This window comes from Ahaetulla prasina, chromosome 1 (genome assembly GCF_028640845.1).
Source record: "Ahaetulla prasina isolate Xishuangbanna chromosome 1, ASM2864084v1, whole genome shotgun sequence".
In the NCBI taxonomy this organism is placed as follows: domain Eukaryota; kingdom Metazoa; phylum Chordata; class Lepidosauria; order Squamata; family Colubridae; genus Ahaetulla; species Ahaetulla prasina.
Window position 1 is genome coordinate 101,711,595 of NC_080539.1, and position 13,823 is coordinate 101,725,417.

The window sequence follows — 13,823 nt, forward strand, 5'->3', positions numbered from 1 at the left end:
GAATTTCATCTCGTACACACAAGAGATCTACAATGACATTTTCTAACCTCAGTACGAGGCACATGACAATAGGATACTCTTCTAATAATATTATCTGGACATCGTTCAAAGGCATTTTCTTTGCCAACCTCCATTCAAACTTCATATTCCCAATCAAAATAGTTTCTGGACATGTGTTGGTTCTGTTATCTGTCCTACAGTCTGTTATGATCCATTCAAATATGTACTTTATCGTTCGATATTCTCATCATAAGGTAATCAATATACTTGGCAGATAAATAGGTGAGATCAGATTTGCGTGTTTGTTTTTGGTATCACTATTTTAAAGTACATGTGAAGGAAAGGAAAATGTGAGGCTGCTTTTTGTTTAGTTTCCTTGTTAATTCCTCTCACATTTTAGATGTACAGCACCTAAAATTGTGCAGCCTATGATTGTACATTTTGCAATCTTACTCAACAGTTAAGTGTTACAGTGGGCTTTTATTTTCTAGAACTGCTGAATGAACAATTATTTTCAACAGAAACATTTCCTTCTATATTAATTTGGTGTTTTTAATCAACAGAAAACGGTTCTTGATTTTGTGATTAAACGTACCATGCTAGAAATCAGAAGTCTGTGAGTCCTAGCTCTAAATCTGATGCATGAAGCTAGTAAAGTGGCTTTGGACCAAACATATTCTCTCTCAGCCTTAGGAATAAGACAACGGCAAATTATTTCCATAAATCTTGCCAAGAAAACTGCCCTTAGATCCATATGGCATCATTCCACCAACAATTGACAAAGGAAGAAAAAAAGAAGCTATATACCTAAACAGTAGCAACTATTAGTGTAACTGGGACTATCTCAAACTAACTCTTATAACTGCCTTTTCCACAGGAGTGTATTATTTTACAGGTCTCACTAGTATCCAGAATTAATGTCAAGACTTGTATCAGGAAATCTCTACCATGTTTTGGCTCCCCATCCGTAGCATGCACCTAGCATCAAGGTAAAGGATATTTCTTTACACCTGGAGAACATCTCTGGCATTTCTTAGGATTGGGGGCTTTGATGGAGATATAGAAGCACATGCATTTCTCAGTGAGGCCAGAAACTTCTTTTTCTCCAAGGAATGAGAAGAAAAATGCAGGATTGTTGCTTTTTTAATGACAGAATTATGATAAAATAATCATTCCCTCCATGATTTGGGGGGGGGCAGTTTCTCTACCCAAACTTTTAAACACTAGGAAAAACTCAGGCTTTGAAAAAAAGCTTGAATAATATTCAATCCAGAAGAAGACACATTCTGGAGGCGTGGCCAGTGTCGCGAGCAAGATGGTCGCAAACCCCGGTGTCTCCAGACCATTTAGGAATGGGTTGAGGTCAACAGTAGACAGTCTTAGGCTAAAGTTTTGGGGGCTTTGGGATGAGACCATAGAGTCTGGTAGTGCATTCCAGGCATTAATAACTCTGTTACTGAAGTCATATTTTCTGCAATCAAGATTGGAGCAGTTCACTTTAAGTTTGAATCTATTGTGTATTGTTCTGGTTGAAGCTGAAGTAGTCATTGACAGAAAGGACATTGTAGCAGATGGTTTTATGAGCTATGCTGCTGTTTAGTTGCTGCTGTTCAGGAATATAGCCTATTTTTGTTACTTTTGCAGTACAAAATTGTCAATAAATTTGTACAAAAAGCAAAGAGTTTATAATGCAGGCCTATTCTCAGCTTTCCTGTGGACTATAAATGGCTACTAGGAAAACTTTATAGCTGTTATAGCAGTGTGCTATAACAAGTCCCTTTACTAGTTAAAGTGGCTGGTGGGTAATACACCAGAAATGTCTTCAAATGCATGGCCTTCCATTTGCCAAGGCAGTTAATGGAAACCCAAATTTCAATATATTTCTATTCATGAAAAATGAAAAAAAAAAAGCTGAATACCAGGGTTAGCTGTAATTATTCACAAACACCCCAAAATCCTTGTGTGGCCAATCACACTTGGCCAATAAAAATTCTATTCTATTCTATTCTATTCTATTCTATTCTATTCTATTCTATTCTATTCTAAAATATGTGATTCTTTGCTAAAACCTCTAATAAAAACCTTAATTTTCACAAATTTTCATTACTCATAGTGAAGAAGTTCCTAATACTCTGATTTTCCTCCATGGTCTTTACTGTGAAAATAACAAAAAATTTCTCAGTTGCAAAATATAAGGAGAGCTCAGAAACCTTTTGGCAATAATCATGTATTGGATGCATATTTTTTAAAAAACAAAGTTATCTTTGTTAAACTGAAAAAATTGATTAAAATCAGGGGTGAAATCTATTTACCGGCTTAGAAGTGCATGCGCCGCGCATGCACAGAAGGTTAAAAAATACATCACTTCCTGGTTAAAACCAGGAAGTAATGACACTCGGGCGAGTGGGTGGAGCTTCGCTCTGCCATCACTACCGGATCGCCGAACTACCGGCCGCAATCGCTACCGGATCACGCGATCTGGTCCGATCCAATAGCATTTCACCCCTGATTAAAATGGACATTAAAAATAGACATAGAATAAAATATTAAAAAAAACAACAACCCTGTATTCCAGAAGCAATAATAGTTACAGAGATGCATGTCGGAAATGGCATAATGCAAACCAAATTACTAATTCAGCTTTCCTAGGCAGAATTATCTCATACAAAAGAGCAACATCTAATACTCTAAAACGTATATTTCAGCAGATTTCTAATGAATCTATAGAAGAATATATTGAAAGCATAGTTATTTCTCACCTAGTGATCTCATTTATTCCCAACAATCTAAATGATTTTTGGCTTTTTAGTCATGTGGACTGACAATTCTAAGAATCAAAGTACATAGAGCTGGAGGTTTGGGAAAGCTGCCCATTTTCATAGCTTTGTATTTCTCTTGAATTAAATCTCAAGGCTTCACAGGACAGAATTACTTGTTTCTGACTTTTATTGAAACAACAAAGGCAAATTAGAAGAACAGTCCCTTTTAATGACAACTTTGGTACTTGGAAACAAGGGTAAAAATTTGTGGAAAAATTATATAACATATGCCAACTCAAAACATTAACAATATGAAAAAGGGTACAGATTGTCTTTGACGTATGACCAATTGAGCCCAAAATTCTGTTGCTAAGTGAGACAGTTGTTAAGTGAGTTTTTCCCCATTTCACAATCTTTCTTGCCACAGTTGTTAAGTGAATCGGTGCAGTTGTTAAATTAGTAACATGGTTGTTAAGTTGATTTTGCTGGTCAGAGGTCACAAAAGTTGATCACATAACCCCTGAATACTGCAAATCTCATGAATAAGAGTCAGTTATTAAGCATCTGAATTTTGATCATCTGACCATAGGGATACTGCAAGGATCGTAAGTCACTTTCTTCAGTGTCATTATAACTTTGAACAGTTACTAAACAAACTGTTGTAAGTCAAGGATTATATGTATTAGCAGAGGCATTCTGCTTAGGGAGGGGCAGTTTCTATATAAAGCTCTGGTCATATAAAGTCATATGACAGGGTGGTGCAGTGGCCTAGACGTGGAACTCTCACCTCACAATCAGGAGGCTGTGAGTTCAATCGTAGGTTGAGGCAGATATTTCTCTCTCTGGGCACACTGAGAATGTACCTGCTGAATAAAACTCCGCATTGGAGACAGGAAGGGCATCCAGCCAGTAAACACTCAGCTCCATTCAGTTGCCCAGATTCCACCTCACAAGGGATTCCATAATTCCTTTATCATTAAAAGAATTAAAAGAGGATGATGATATAAAGTCATATGACTGGCAAGTCATATAGCTCTAATCATAAGGGAAGATGCTGTAGGAGATGACCAGATGAGCCCAAAGGAGGAGTCAAATGCATCATGGGTCCCTCCATACTCATACAAGTTCTGAGTCCATCCCATCATCTATTCTTATCTTCCATTGAATTCCCTTGGCTGTTGGTAGTTCTGATTCTTGTAGAGAGCTCAAGCTTACAATAAACCTTTATCCCCATTAGAACTGTCTGGGTCTCCTGATTTTCCTGGCACTTGACAGGTGGGCTGCAAATATCATTCTGAGAGCTTCATTAGCCTAGTCATGGAGACAAAGAAAGAAGCCACCTGCTTATAAAGCCACAATGTCCTTTATGAGAGCTTTCCAATTGCATGCATAAGGTGGCCTCTGAAGTGACTCTTCCATGGACATGCAAAATATATGTGATAATCATCTTTTTTTTTATTTAGAAAAGGCCAAAAAAGGAAAGGTTTTATGAATTTCAATCTGGATGAATGTTTTACACTATGAATTCTCAAAAGAACATTGGACCACATATCTACTGTTGGGAGAGAGTTTTCCTTGGAGTGAATATGTGATCGGACCATAGGATGATAAAAATCAACAAAGGCCACCCTTGTTTTTTAGCTCTCACTCTGGAAATATGATTATAGTTGTTTCACGGTGTGCTATTGTATTCTGCTGAGTCACCTCCAAGCAGAGGGCTTCAAGGAAAACTTAATCAGCTTATTTGATAGCAACAAAATATTTATGGTGGCAGAAAAAAAAGGAAATAATTTTAAGCCTTCACATTGCACATTTCAAAACATATGTTGTGGACTATTTCTTCATCGTGAGATATTGTATGAAAGTGTCAAAAACATGTATTGAGAAACTGAGATTTTCATTAAAAAGCTGTCAGTTCCATATGTGCTTAAAATTAGAATACAAAATAAAATTGTCACTATTCAGCAGACCTGTAACACAATCTGATTGCCTTGGAGTTTGTCCCATTTCTTTTTTCATGAGTTATAGTAAAAAGCTACCTCAAAAAGAGCATTTTATAGGATGCCTATCTTTTGATTATATAATACCCATTAATATATTTTGGTGTTGTTGTTTTTTTAAAAAAGAGATTGAAGTTGCAGATTTCCAAAAGTTGAAACCACAATCACAAAATATCTGGTACATTTCTGTAATAAATTATGTGTTTATACATTAATTTTATGAAGCAATGAACAAGGTTGATTCCTCTAATTTGTTGAACAGGTTGATTCTTCTAATGTGTACTTTGGGACAGATTTAACAGAACAACAGAATAGCCGAATTGGAAGGGACTTTAGAGGTCTTCTAGTCCCTGCTCAGGCAGGAAATCCTATACCATTTCAGACAAATGGTTGTCCAATCCCTTCTTAAAAACTTCCAGTGTTGGAGCATTTAAATAGAAGTAATTTACTATAAATTTTGTTTTAAAGTATTAACATTTTTGTACCTTTGAGTCAATGTTGGCTCCTGGTGACTGCCAGGGCAAGTCCCTGCAGTTTTGTTAGCAATGTTTTTGAAGTGGCTTGCCATTGCTTCTTCTTAGTGTTGACAGAGAATTATTGGCCAAAGGTAATCCAGCTAGCTCGGTACCATAGGTGGGACTAGAACTGTTGATATTCTGGTTTCTAGCCTTAACTGCACCAAACTAGTTCCCCTTTTGAATTATAGAACATATTTCCACCATTTTACACCTGATGAAAATTACACAACTGTGTTGTGATGTAACATTATTCTGACCTCACATTGGCTTCTGTCGATGCCTAGAACTCTGCTGAGTTTTTCAGAATTTAGGACCTTTAACAAGCCATATCAGTCAGCTCTCAGAACTGAAGTCAACATGCTTCCCCCAACTTGCAGCTTGCAATCCTTCAGACAGGTTGAAATTAATTTATTTGATCTTGAAACAGATGTTCAGAATGAAGACTGGCTGCTTCACACACTGAAAAGATGAAAACTCTGCCTCAGATGAACGAGGGTTAGAATGGATGACCTCTCAGGACTCTTCCAACTTTATGATTCTATTACTTTTTGTGTGTGTGTTATTTATTTCAGCAATAGAAGTGCTTAAATAACTATTGGATTTTCCATCACTAGCAAAAGAGTTCTTTGTCTTCCTGTGTGCTGGATCAAAATTTATTATATGCTACCACAACAGGCAATTGGGGGCTTGTGAAATGTAACTCCGACATTTATTAGATGAGGCTGTAGATGTGTGAATTTATTCAAGAGTATGAATCAGTGCAGTCTAAGCTACAATCATCCACATTACCAAGCAAACTACTTTGAATGTTCTGTTTTCATAATTTCTTCAAAAATACACATATTTCCATTTCATATTTTCCCCATAAAATTTCTGGCCTTCACACTGGTGTTATTTGTATGTGCAGCAAATTGTAATTGGATAATAAATGCAAATTAAAATCCCCCAGCAGTCTTTGCAGCTATTAACATATCTCTTATTTTCATAATCTTTTTTTTTTTCTCCAATGGTGTGGTATCTATTATCTTGTATGCTGTGAAATCCAAGTGCACTAAAAATAATGTGATGCTTTTATGGTAATTGAGCCGCAATACTCAACAGAGACATTTTGGGTCACACATATAGTAATTCCTTTCCTAAGAGAGTGAAAAGAGAATACAAATACGAGCACAGCATTCTTCCTTGTATTCTTGCTTGCTGCAGCTTTCTTTTTTTAGATTTTGCTGCAGTTCCTGGAAGAAGCTGTGTGACTTTCCCACTTTGTATCCATGTAGATGAATTGAAAAAGACTGGTAATGTACAAAAAGCAGGCTCAGTTGCTAGAGAGAAAACCATCAATTAAATATCACAGCTGTTAACCCTAAAATGAAGAAATGAGAACGCTACCTACCTATCTATCTATCTATCTATCTATCTATCTATCTATCTATCTATCTATCTATCTATCTATCTATCATCTATCTATCTATCATCTATCATTATTGTTGTTGTTTTGTTTTGTTTTGAATAAACAATACAGGTTTTTCTGTTTTGGAATTTTCAGAACCTTTATTAACTGCTGGGAGGCTATGAAATCACCAGATAAATCAGGGATGAGCAATCTAATCCAGAGTTTTGGAATTTTGGAAGGACACAGTCCTTGCCCGGCCTGGGTTGATGGGTGCCAGATTATCTTACAATGATCCAAATGGAACTAGCTATGATAAAAAAAATCAAAAGAGTGATTGCACATGCCTGTTAAGTGCCTGAAATCTGCTTCCGTATAAATGGAGATAAAATGGTTGATTGAGCTGAAGACCAGAAAAGGAAGCTAAACTCCTGATTTGAAAAAGATATGCGTTCTTTTTCTTTAAAAGAGGCTCGTGGATATGTTGAGCAGAACAGCTTGAAATGAATAGGAAGATGTCAATGCAATTTAATTCAGAGGATGCCCACCTAAAAACATCTAAAAGACTTCCCTGTTGCCTGTTCTGGCTAGAGAATAATGAGAGTTTTACATCCAGGCATCTCAATACAACAAACTGAGAAATGCTGAATGTTAAGAACCAAAGCTGGACAGTGTAAATTCAGCCTGAAAATCCATCATAAACTCCAGTATTTCTTTTATTGGAACACTGTGTGGACATAACTTATAGAAATAGGTGTAACTGAGTTTACAATATAGTAGCTATCTGGAAAGTCCACAACCAGAGTCTGCTGATACAATCACTTTCCTGCATACATCTCTTACATCATATGTCACGGCTATGCTGATCACAGAATGGTATGTCACCCCTTCCATATGGATTATCCATGACTGGCATCTCTCCAGTTTTGCCAAGCAATAAATCTGCTGAAATAGAATGGAGAATTTTCATTCATGGAAGGTTATCTCCATCTGCATGTCTTCAAACTTATTCAGGATTACAGAGTTCTTTATGTTTAGTATCAGCCATGAGTTTTTTCTTATTTGCAAAGATAATGTTTCTGCTGAATCCCCCCTGCAAATAGTGTCTGAAATTCAGCTTATTTTTTTTCCTCTGTTAAATCTGTTTTGTTTTGTTTTAAGTTGAAGCATAGGTCAAATGCAAATGTGCATATAAATTTATCCAGCATGCATAATTTGTAGTCAGTGTGGAACTAACTCATCTGTCTTCTGTATCTGAGCCCATGTGATGAGCTCTCCTGCTAAGAATGACCTATTCATCCTTCAAATATACAGCCAAAAGAAGAAGCAAAACAATAAGTCTATTACAAAGAAAGAGCAACACATTGTTCCCAATGTGATGCATTTGCCTCTTTTCTGTCAACAGTCTTAAGAAACTTCTATTTCAAAGCAAACAAACATATACGATAATATTTACAGATGCTATGGAAATTTTCCTGCATTTGATCCCAAACATCTGAATTCAGAACTGGCTGGCTGTGTGTAAATCAAGGATATTCAAAGGAGATACCACATCCAAGGACTGTGGTATAAATGACATACCAAAAGAAGAAGAGTTTATTAAAAGACCTGGCAATTCATACGGCACAATCATTGCCAATCATTTTGTGTTTAGTATTTTTGGTTTGCCAAGGCCATTCCCCCACTAATGACTTCATAGCCTCACTCAACCATCACTGAAATGGAGCTTTGATGGCGCAGTGGTTACAATGCGTTACTGCAGGCTCACTCTGTCTACCGTCTGGAGTTTGAACCTAATGGAGTTTGAGGTTGGCTTAGCCTTCCATCCTCCGGAGGTCGGTAAAATGAGGACTCAGTTTATTGGGGGCAATGTGCTGACATTGTCAATTGCTCAGACAGTACTGTAAAGCATTTTGGACTAGTATGTAAATCTAAGTGCTATCGCTATTGCTAAAATGACTGTCTTCATTACTATTAGTTTGGCAAAATCATGTTTAGGTTACTCAAGAAGACATTAAGTCCTAATAGAGAAATAACCAAAGAGTTTGCTTTGCTTGCAAGTTTAATACCTCCTTATATTACCTTTAATGCCTGTGAGACTTTACCCTGAGTCGCGTCCCCACAACAACAACAACAAAACAACAAAGTGTGCTGCAAAGGAAAAACCAGCCTCCAGCCCTTTCTCATTTTCATTTCTCCACCACTGGGCTAAGAAGCATTATAAATTGCCCAGAAAAATGTAAGTGGAGAAGAATTAGTTGATCAAGAACTAATTGTGATAAGACATTTGAGATCAACAAATCCAGTGAGACTCTGCCTCCAAAAAGTCCCATAAGTGGGTAAAAAAACTGCTTTGCACATAAGATGATATCGAAAAGTGGAATGCGTGATCCATTAGATGTAGCACTGATTGAATCAGATCTTTTGAAACAGATTTCTGAATAAAACTCAGAGCCTTCTTTGAAGCAAGAAGTTTAATTAGATGGTTCCAAAGTCCTTTAGAAACACATGGTTTTCTGGTATTTCTGGAATTCTTTGTAAGCAATATCCCTTGTTGCAACCTCAGAAGTTCTCTAAGATTGCCATGAGCAGTTGACCAATCAGCTGTCTAACCTCATTTGCCTATCAGAGATGGTGGTAGCTTTGAGTGCAACACTAGTGTTCCTATGAACTGGGTTCATTTCCTCAGCAATTAATTTCAGAAATGTGACCAATCACGAGTCCTACTGCATCTCCGTATATGTTATGTGTGTATACAATTACACAAGGAGACACGTGTGCTTAAATTTTTTGAAAGTGAAATTATGTGGAGGGACCAATTGATTCCCAGTGTTTTGAATCATAATGTCTGGAGACCACATTGGTTTGAAAGTGGAAGTTTTTATTGCAGAAAAGAAAGGATTTTACAAGCGAAGCCTTGTAGAGGATTGATTGGAGAGATATCAGAAATGGAACGTGATACTTTTCTTTTCCTCCTATATTTCTGAATCAGCAGATATTGATTGCAAGTTGAGAACAAATAGATCACTGTATAAGACTCAGCATTATAGCCTCTACTAAGCACATTCTTGCATTATAGATATATTCATCGGTAATAATCTGGCTCTTGAAATGAATTAATCTTAATTAGGGATGTAATTAGGGATATAAAATAAATCACTTACCAAAACAGATTGTTCTATATTAGAGGTTAGCCATATTGAATGGAGTCTGTTGGCATCAGTGTTTCTCTATTTAAAATTCCATTAAAATATTTAGGAAAAGCACATCTAAAAAAGCAGTGGATATTTTAAAAAAAGCACTTATATTGCGGACATTTACAGAACAAACCACCTCATCAAAGAAATCTGCATAAAGTAGAAAAATTCCTTCAATAAATTCTTTTAAAGCTATATAATGTATATACAATCCTTCATATGAGGAAAAATTGAAAACGAAAATGAATGCTGCTTTTTTGGACATATTTTTTTAAAAAAAAGAAATGCGAAGAAAAAAGACAAAATAAACACACAACCAAACAAAGCCCATGATGGACTATAATATGTAATTCAGATCATAAAATATATTGGGTTGACATCTCTGATCACAGTTAGGCACATTGATAAACAAAGGTAAAATTAAAAAGCAATGCTTGGATTTCCTGTCCTGATAAACCATTTTAGATAACTTTACTTAAAATAAACCAGGGCTCAGAATGTTTGATTGATTAGAATTTAAAATATTCCACCATGTTGGGATTGCAGATTATATTTAGGATCATATATGTGGGTGTTTATGCACCAGTTTGCCAAAACTAATTTTTCCTTTTTTTTTTTAGTAGCCACAAGGATGTTTGAGCCCATCACCAATTGCGTATCATTAGGGGCTGGAGAAAGTTTAGATTCAGAAAAATCATGTCCATTCAATACAGCTTTGGATTTCCTAAAGAAGTATTAATTAACAACTTTGGGAGGAGTGATCTCAAATTAATATAGGAAATAACTCAACAACTATTTTATTACTATAGTGTTCTAATTCTGAAGACTCTTTGGCCTCATGCATGCTTAGGTGATCACTGAAGTTTAAAAATAGATGTGGGGTTGGTACTTTTTCTTTTTTGGTGTTGTGACCAAGACCTAAGTAGGTAGATAGTAGGAAACTCAGTCAGTGAAAAAACAAACAAACTTTATTTGAACAACTGAGAATTACTTCATTCTCAGCGTAGTTCAACTAAATTAAATCAAATTCCTCCCAACACAAATTCCTCAGTCCTATCACAAACCTTGATCCAATTAGACAAACTGCCAAAGGCCTTTCTTGGCAAACGTTCAGAAGACACTGATACAAAAATAAATGCAAGAAGACGAAGCTACCATCGTTGTTTTCCGGCAAAGCACAAACGCTGTTGCTGATCTGTTTTAAGCTTTATGGGAGGGGCCAATCATCTCTTGGACCTACTCCCGAGCCATCCTCTTTGCTTGAGCTGCTCTTGCCTTCTGGCAGCTTTTCTCATGCTTGCATTAGGAACAGGCTCCTCCTGTTCCTCTGCCTCACTATTAGCAGTCTATGGAGGCTCTGGAGTCCACACCTCACTCCCCAATGCCCTGGCCCCACCTCAGCCTCCCAATGCAGAGCCCTCATCTGAGCCTTCCCCAGCCTCATCACTGCCTGAATCTATTATCAGCTCCTCAGGCTGCTGGCGGACCACAACACTTGGGTACAATTTCTTTACAAAATACTCCTCTGCCTATTTCACTTGCAACTTTATTCCCTAACACATGCATGCATACACACCAATTACTTTATTTTAGGGTTTCTTGATTAAGGCAAGTGTTACCTCCTAGGCAACATGGAGGTTCACAGCATTTGAAGTACAATATTCAAGAGAAAGATGTTGCGATAAGAAAATTTCAGGTGAAAATAATGTGCCGTTTATTCATAAATGTGTGCTAGAGAATCAGGGCACCTTGTCATATGTGTTAAATGGAAAGAGAAAGTTTATTCGCAAGTTAGGGGAATAAAAATTGGCCTTCTCCTTGTTTTGGGAAAAGATACAAGTAACAAATCCAAAAAAAATTGTTATTTGACTTTAAAGCTGTACCATTCAAGTCAGTGGTTCATCATGTGCTTTATAACTAAGATGTCATGTTCAATAATTGGGAGGCTTCTATGTTTAAAGACAGCCTAGAGATATTAGAAAGACAAACAAAATTTAATCACTTATGACTTTTTTTATACTGTGCTAATTAAGACTTATTAAACCATTTTTTCCACTTACAATATCAGCCCTGCATCACATGAAATTCTCTTCAGCCGTCCCTTCAGGTTTCCAATCAATCTAGAAAATTGTGCATATATGTATTATGCCCAAAGATTATTGTGAGGATGCATTGCAATTTTCATTTTAAAAAAAGAAAGAATATAAATGGTTGTGTAGGAAAATGTACCCAAACAACTCTATAGGTTTATCCCATGCAGAAAGAAAGAAAGAAAGAAAGAAAGAAAGAAAGAAAGAAAGAAAGAAAGAAAGAAAGAAAGAAAGAAGGAAGGAAGGAAGGAAGGAAGGAAGGAAGGAAGGAAGGAAGGAAGGAAGGAAGGAAAAGGGGGGAAAAAGCATGCTAGACAGCTAGGAAAAAAGAGCAAGCAAAAATATTAGAAAATAAGCAGCACTTCTTGAAAGAAAGTTTAAGGCAGGACTCCATCATTTTTATTATTTCCATTACTGGGAAAGTTGGACCAAGCTTGTGCATTATATTAGGGACATATTGAAAAGAGATGGAATTAGGACTTATTTGAAAGGCAGGTTTGAGGCAGGTTTAGAGGGGATAATGTGTATTTAGCCCCTGCAAGGATTAAGGAATGATTTTATAATCAAATCCCCCAAATGCTGAAAATGTTGTAGCTACCTGCCCATTCTTTTGGGTCTGGTGGCATGCAGCTGTCAGTGGCAATGCTGGTGGCAATGCAGCTGTCAGACTAAAACACCTAATATTTCTTTTTTATTTGGAGCAAAGTCAGATAAAGGAAGATGTGTATACTGTATACAATCGTAGATCATATTTTAAAAATTGGTTAGAATTAAGTTTTTCTTTTTCTTATATTGCTGAAACTTGGGCATCTATTAAAATGAAATGTGATGGGGTTTAGACCAATACAAAGAAGTACTTCTTCATATTAGGCAGAATTATACTATGCCACATATTGCTATTGGATGTCATTCTGGAGAACATTTTCTGAACTTCGTGCTTGAAATGGAAAAGAATGAAATCTTGATTTTGGGTTTTACAGAGTAGATTGATAGATCTTTACAGAAATGGCTGGTTCATATTATTATGAAAAAGCAAAAAGTTGTGATCTGATGTTAATGCCTTATTTTACTGCAACAGAGAGAGTTGGAAGTCAATGTTTCTTTTTCTTTTTTCTTTTCCTTATCCTTCCCCCTTTTCCTCCCCACTGCTTTTGATGTTTCCCCGAAAATAAGACCGTGTCTTCTATTTTTTTGAACCCTGAAATAAGCGCTTGGCCTTATTGCCATGCGCTCAAAAGCCTGATTGGGCTTATTATCAGGGGATGTCTTATTTTGGGGAAAACAGGGCATATACTTTTGTATTTTATATTTTATAATTCAATAAAAATATTAAACCAAAAAAGAGAACATTTTTTAAAAAAAAGATGATTGAGCAAATTCATTGAAAATCAGGCTACTAGTAATTAATGGAGTTTGATGGCTCCTTGATAATCCTAGAATAATGGGTTACTTTCTTATGTACTGCTAAATAAAACAGATCTCATCTAGTGATAGGGTTAGATACAGAACTATCATTTGTTTGTGTTAAGACCTTGGGCAGAAAGGTTATCTGTGGTTTTATTGAAAACTCTAATTGATCTTGTTGGCACTGTGGGCTGCAATTTGAATGGCCATTGATGGAACAGGACACCAGTAAGTAGATTTCCTGCCTTGTTCAATATAAAATATCTTGGAAGAAATTAAATCTGGCCTAAGAACAGCAGAGATATAACTGTAAAAATCCCTCTATTGTTCCTGAAGAATCTTTATGCAACACACCTGAAATTCTTGCAGCTGGACCCTGCTCTGCAATCTGTTCTTGTAAAAATATATCCATCTTGAAAAACACGGTAGACTAGATGGGCTGCTGATTGGAACTCTTCTTAGTTTTGT